The sequence below is a fragment of the Kogia breviceps genome, chromosome 9, assembly GCF_026419965.1.
Source record: "Kogia breviceps isolate mKogBre1 chromosome 9, mKogBre1 haplotype 1, whole genome shotgun sequence".
Taxonomy (NCBI): Eukaryota; Metazoa; Chordata; class Mammalia; order Artiodactyla; family Physeteridae; genus Kogia; species Kogia breviceps.
The window spans coordinates 91,059,131-91,066,592 of NC_081318.1; positions in this window are offsets into that span (position 1 = coordinate 91,059,131).

Sequence of the window (7,462 nt, forward strand, 5' to 3'; positions counted from 1 at the left end):
ATGTAACTGAGGCCTTGACACCAACCCTAGGTCATTTTAACTGACACTAGCCCTAGACCTTAACCTAACCTTGTCCTTAACTAATGTCCAGTTTAGCTAAAGAGATTCTTCTTTAGGATGAAATTCTTGCAACTCGTGAATATTGTTTCCTTAAAAAAATAATTTTTAAACTCTTGTTAACCTTAAAGAAAATGTACTCAACTGCTGTGGAATATTCCTTCACAGCAGCGTGCATGGTTCACTTTTGCATTTGCGTGTGTCGGCTTTCAAGGTGCTAGCAGGAATGGCTCCTCTCATGCTAACTAAATCCCTGATGCTGTCCCTAAATAAGGCCCTGAAATTACTCCCGAGGCTGTGAAACTCTCCCTAACTAAGGCCTGGAGACTTGTCCTAACTCAGGCCCTGACACTACACCGAACTCAGACCCTGAAAAAACTCCTAGCTCCGTCTCTGACACTGTACCTAACAAAGGCCATGATGCTAGTCCTACCTCAGGCCCTGGCACTGTCGCTAACTAAGGCCCAGCTGCCGGCCATATCTAAAGTCCTGATAGTATCCTGAGCTAATATCCTGGACCCAGGTCTTACCAAGGTCCTGAAACTGGCCCAAATTAATCCTTGATGCTGTCCATAAAGGAGGCCCTGAGGCTCTGCTTAACAGAGGCCCTGATAATGTCTTTAATGAAGACCCTAACGTTGATCCCACAGAGGCCTTTATGCTGCTCACAAGTCATGCCCTGACACTTTCCCTAACTCAGATCCTAAAGAGAGGCCTCACTTAGGCACTTGGGCTGTACCTCAGTTAGGCTCTGATGCTGTCCGTATATGAAGCCCTGGCAGTGGTCGTGATTTAGGGCCTGGCTCTGGTCCTAGGCAAGGCCCCGATGCTCTCAATAACTCAGGTTTTAACCCTTTCCCTTGGTCGTTTCCTGACACTATCCCTGGCCCGGAACCTGACTCTGTCCCAAGCTCATGTCCTGCATCTTATCCTAAATGAAACCCTAACACTCTCCGTAACGAAGGCCCTGACTAATCCTACCTAAGGCCTTGACACGACCTCTCGCTAAGGCCCGGAATCTGTCCCTAACATGGGACCTGCTGCAATCAATAAGTAAAATCCAGACACTATCCTGAGCTCACGTTCTGACGCACTTCTATCCACGATCCTGACACTGTCCCAGAGAGTGCCCTGTTACTGTCCTTGAGTGAATACCGGAGGCTCTGCCTAACTCAGGCCCTGAAGCTTTCCCTAACGGAGGCCTGGATTCTGTGACTCACTCGGGACCTGCTCATGTCTTTCACTATGACCCGAATGCCGAACCAACAAAGGCCCTGATGCTGCTCCTCCGTCGTGCCCTGACTGTGTCTCCAGCTAGGGGGCTGACGCTAGGCTTCACTCAGGCCTAGATGTTCTCCCTAAGTGAGGTTCTGATGCTTTCCCTACACGAAGCCCTGACACAGGTCCTCAATTAGGCCCTGATTCTCTAAGTAACTAAGGTCTTGACAGCAACCCTACGTCATTTCCTCACACTATCCCTGGCTCGGAACGTGACTCTGTCCCAAGCTGATGCCCTGCATCTGATCCTAACTGAAACCCTAATACTCTGCCTAACTAAGGCCCTGACTAATCCTAACTAAGTCCCTGACACTATCTCTCACTAAGGCCTGCAACTTGTCCCTAACATGGGACGTGCTACAATCAATAACTAAAATCCGGACACTCTCCTGAGCTAATATCCTGACACATTTCTAACCAGGGTCCTGACCCTGTCCCAAAGAAAGCCCTGTCGCTTTCCTGAAGTAAGAGCTGAGGCTGTGCCAAACTCAGGCCCTGAAGCTTTCCCTGACTGAGGCCTGGATTCTGTGACTCACTCAGGCCCTCTTGATGTCTTTCATTATGATGCGAATGCTGACCCAACAAAGGCCCTGCTGCTGCTCCCAGGACACGCCCTGACGGTGCCTCCAGCCAGGGGGCCTGACACTGGGTCTCACTCAGGCCTTGTTGCTGGCCCTCTGTCCGGCCCTGATGCTGGTCCTAAATAAGCCCCTGAGGTTCTCAGTAACGCAGGCCTTGACGCTATCCCTAGGTCGTTTGCTGACACGATCCCTAGAGTTTACCCCCACCCTGTACCTAGCTAATATCTTGCCTCTTATGCCAACTGAAGCTCTTATGCTGTGCCGACTTCAGGACCTGAATTGAGTCCCAACGCCGTGACACTGTCACTAACTAAGGCCTGGATGTTCGTCCTGAGTCAGGGCCTCACACTGTCCCTGACTAGGGCCCTGTTGCCCTCAATATCTAAAGTCCTCACACTCTCCTGAGCTAATTGACCAACCCATCACTTACCAAGGTCCTGAAAATGTCCCTAAGTAAGCCCTGACGCTGTCCCTAAGAGAAGGCCTGATCATGTCTTTAACGAAGACCATAATGCTGATCCAACAAAGGCACTGATGCTGCTCCTGTGTCATGCCCTGAGAGTGGCCCCAGCTAACGGACAGACGCTGGGCCTCACTCAGGCCGTGTCACTCGCCCCAAGCCAGTCCGTGATGCTGTTTTCATCTGAAGCCCTGACATTGCTTCAAAACGGAGGCCCTGATGCTCTCAGTAACTAAGGTCTTGACAACTATCTCTCACTAAGGCCCGGAATCTGTCCCTAACATGGGACCTGTTGCAATCCATAACTAAAATCCAGACACTATCCTGAGCCGATATTCTGACGCACTTCTATCCACAATCCTGACACTGTCCCAAAGAAAGCCCTGTTACTGTCCTTAAGTGAATACCGGAGGCTCTGCCTAACTCAGGCCCTGAAGCTTTCCATAACCGAGGCCTTGCTTCTGTGACTCACTCAAGCCCTGCTCATGTCTTTCACTATGACCCGAATGCTGACCCAACAAAGCCTGTGATGCTGCCCCTAAGTCACGCCCTGACAGTGTCTGCAGCTAGGGGGCTGACGCAAGGCCTCACCCAGGCCCTGACGCTCTCCCTATGTCAGGCTCTGACGCTGTCCCTACCAGAAACCTTGACAAAGGTCATAAATTAGGCCCTGATTCTCTATGTAACTGAGGCCTTGACACCAACCCTAGGTCATTTTAACTGACACTAGCCCTAGACCTTAACCTAACCTTGTCCTTAACTAATGTCCAGTTTAGCTAAAGAGATTCTTCTTTAGGATGAAATTCTTGCAACTCGTGAATATTGTTTCCTTAAAAAAATAATTTTTAAACTCTTGTTAACCTTAAAGAAAATGTACTCAACTGCTGTGGAATATTCCTTCACAGCAGCGTGCATGGTTCACTTTTGCATTTGCGTGTGTCGGCTTTCAAGGTGCTAGCAGGAATGGCTCCTCTCATGCTAACTAAATCCCTGATGCTGTCCCTAAATAAGGCCCTGAAATTACTCCCGAGGCTGTGAAACTCTCCCTAACTAAGGCCTGGAGACTTGTCCTAACTCAGGCCCTGACACTACACCGAACTCAGACCCTGAAAAAACTCCTAGCTCCGTCTCTGACACTGTACCTAACAAAGGCCATGATGCTAGTCCTACCTCAGGCCCTGGCACTGTCGCTAACTAAGGCCCAGCTGCCGGCCATATCTAAAGTCCTGATAGTATCCTGAGCTAATATCCTGGACCCAGGTCTTACCAAGGTCCTGAAACTGGCCCAAATTAATCCTTGATGCTGTCCATAAAGGAGGCCCTGAGGCTCTGCTTAACAGAGGCCCTGATAATGTCTTTAATGAAGACCCTAACGTTGATCCCACAGAGGCCTTTATGCTGCTCACAAGTCATGCCCTGACACTTTCCCTAACTCAGATCCTAAAGAGAGGCCTCACTTAGGCACTTGGGCTGTACCTCAGTTAGGCTCTGATGCTGTCCGTATATGAAGCCCTGGCAGTGGTCGTGATTTAGGGCCTGGCTCTGGTCCTAGGCAAGGCCCCGATGCTCTCAATAACTCAGGTTTTAACCCTTTCCCTTGGTCGTTTCCTGACACTATCCCTGGCCCGGAACCTGACTCTGTCCCAAGCTCATGTCCTGCATCTTATCCTAAATGAAACCCTAACACTCTCCGTAACGAAGGCCCTGACTAATCCTACCTAAGGCCTTGACACGACCTCTCGCTAAGGCCCGGAATCTGTCCCTAACATGGGACCTGCTGCAATCAATAAGTAAAATCCAGACACTATCCTGAGCTCACGTTCTGACGCACTTCTATCCACGATCCTGACACTGTCCCAGAGAGTGCCCTGTTACTGTCCTTGAGTGAATACCGGAGGCTCTGCCTAACTCAGGCCCTGAAGCTTTCCCTAACGGAGGCCTGGATTCTGTGACTCACTCGGGACCTGCTCATGTCTTTCACTATGACCCGAATGCCGAACCAACAAAGGCCCTGATGCTGCTCCTCCGTCGTGCCCTGACTGTGTCTCCAGCTAGGGGGCTGACGCTAGGCTTCACTCAGGCCTAGATGTTCTCCCTAAGTGAGGTTCTGATGCTTTCCCTACACGAAGCCCTGACACAGGTCCTCAATTAGGCCCTGATTCTCTAAGTAACTAAGGTCTTGACAGCAACCCTACGTCATTTCCTCACACTATCCCTGGCTCGGAACGTGACTCTGTCCCAAGCTGATGCCCTGCATCTGATCCTAACTGAAACCCTAATACTCTGCCTAACTAAGGCCCTGACTAATCCTAACTAAGTCCCTGACACTATCTCTCACTAAGGCCTGCAACTTGTCCCTAACATGGGACGTGCTACAATCAATAACTAAAATCCGGACACTCTCCTGAGCTAATATCCTGACACATTTCTAACCAGGGTCCTGACCCTGTCCCAAAGAAAGCCCTGTCGCTTTCCTGAAGTAAGAGCTGAGGCTGTGCCAAACTCAGGCCCTGAAGCTTTCCCTGACTGAGGCCTGGATTCTGTGACTCACTCAGGCCCTCTTGATGTCTTTCATTATGATGCGAATGCTGACCCAACAAAGGCCCTGCTGCTGCTCCCAGGACACGCCCTGACGGTGCCTCCAGCCAGGGGGCCTGACACTGGGTCTCACTCAGGCCTTGTTGCTGGCCCTCTGTCCGGCCCTGATGCTGGTCCTAAATAAGCCCCTGAGGTTCTCAGTAACGCAGGCCTTGACGCTATCCCTAGGTCGTTTGCTGACACGATCCCTAGAGTTTACCCCCACCCTGTACCTAGCTAATATCTTGCCTCTTATGCCAACTGAAGCTCTTATGCTGTGCCGACTTCAGGACCTGAATTGAGTCCCAACGCCGTGACACTGTCACTAACTAAGGCCTGGATGTTCGTCCTGAGTCAGGGCCTCACACTGTCCCTGACTAGGGCCCTGTTGCCCTCAATATCTAAAGTCCTCACACTCTCCTGAGCTAATTGACCAACCCATCACTTACCAAGGTCCTGAAAATGTCCCTAAGTAAGCCCTGACGCTGTCCCTAAGAGAAGGCCTGATCATGTCTTTAACGAAGACCATAATGCTGATCCAACAAAGGCACTGATGCTGCTCCTGTGTCATGCCCTGAGAGTGGCCCCAGCTAACGGACAGACGCTGGGCCTCACTCAGGCCGTGTCACTCGCCCCAAGCCAGTCCGTGATGCTGTTTTCATCTGAAGCCCTGACATTGCTTCAAAACGGAGGCCCTGATGCTCTCAGTAACTAAGGTCTTGACAACTATCTCTCACTAAGGCCCGGAATCTGTCCCTAACATGGGACCTGTTGCAATCCATAACTAAAATCCAGACACTATCCTGAGCCGATATTCTGACGCACTTCTATCCACAATCCTGACACTGTCCCAAAGAAAGCCCTGTTACTGTCCTTAAGTGAATACCGGAGGCTCTGCCTAACTCAGGCCCTGAAGCTTTCCATAACCGAGGCCTTGCTTCTGTGACTCACTCAAGCCCTGCTCATGTCTTTCACTATGACCCGAATGCTGACCCAACAAAGCCTGTGATGCTGCCCCTAAGTCACGCCCTGACAGTGTCTGCAGCTAGGGGGCTGACGCAAGGCCTCACCCAGGCCCTGACGCTCTCCCTATGTCAGGCTCTGACGCTGTCCCTACCAGAAACCTTGACAAAGGTCATAAATTAGGCCCTGATTCTCTATGTAACTGAGGCCTTGACACCAACCCTAGGTCATTTTAACTGACACTAGCCCTAGACCTTAACCTAACCTTGTCCTTAACTAATGTCCAGTTTAGCTAAAGAGATTCTTCTTTAGGATGAAATTCTTGCAACTCGTGAATATTGTTTCCTTAAAAAAATAATTTTTAAACTCTTGTTAACCTTAAAGAAAATGTACTCAACTGCTGTGGAATATTCCTTCACAGCAGCGTGCATGGTTCACTTTTGCATTTGCGTGTGTCGGCTTTCAAGGTGCTAGCAGGAATGGCTCCTCTCATGCTAACTAAATCCCTGATGCTGTCCCTAAATAAGGCCCTGAAATTACTCCCGAGGCTGTGAAACTCTCCCTAACTAAGGCCTGGAGACTTGTCCTAACTCAGGCCCTGACACTACACCGAACTCAGACCCTGAAAAAACTCCTAGCTCCGTCTCTGACACTGTACCTAACAAAGGCCATGATGCTAGTCCTACCTCAGGCCCTGGCACTGTCGCTAACTAAGGCCCAGCTGCCGGCCATATCTAAAGTCCTGATAGTATCCTGAGCTAATATCCTGGACCCAGGTCTTACCAAGGTCCTGAAACTGGCCCAAATTAATCCTTGATGCTGTCCATAAAGGAGGCCCTGAGGCTCTGCTTAACAGAGGCCCTGATAATGTCTTTAATGAAGACCCTAACGTTGATCCCACAGAGGCCTTTATGCTGCTCACAAGTCATGCCCTGACACTTTCCCTAACTCAGATCCTAAAGAGAGGCCTCACTTAGGCACTTGGGCTGTACCTCAGTTAGGCTCTGATGCTGTCCGTATATGAAGCCCTGGCAGTGGTCGTGATTTAGGGCCTGGCTCTGGTCCTAGGCAAGGCCCCGATGCTCTCAATAACTCAGGTTTTAACCCTTTCCCTTGGTCGTTTCCTGACACTATCCCTGGCCCGGAACCTGACTCTGTCCCAAGCTCATGTCCTGCATCTTATCCTAAATGAAACCCTAACACTCTCCGTAACGAAGGCCCTGACTAATCCTACCTAAGGCCTTGACACGACCTCTCGCTAAGGCCCGGAATCTGTCCCTAACATGGGACCTGCTGCAATCAATAAGTAAAATCCAGACACTATCCTGAGCTCACGTTCTGACGCACTTCTATCCACGATCCTGACACTGTCCCAGAGAGTGCCCTGTTACTGTCCTTGAGTGAATACCGGAGGCTCTGCCTAACTCAGGCCCTGAAGCTTTCCCTAACGGAGGCCTGGATTCTGTGACTCACTCGGGACCTGCTCATGTCTTTCACTATGACCCGAATGCCGAACCAACAAAGGCCCTGATGCTGCTCCTCCGTC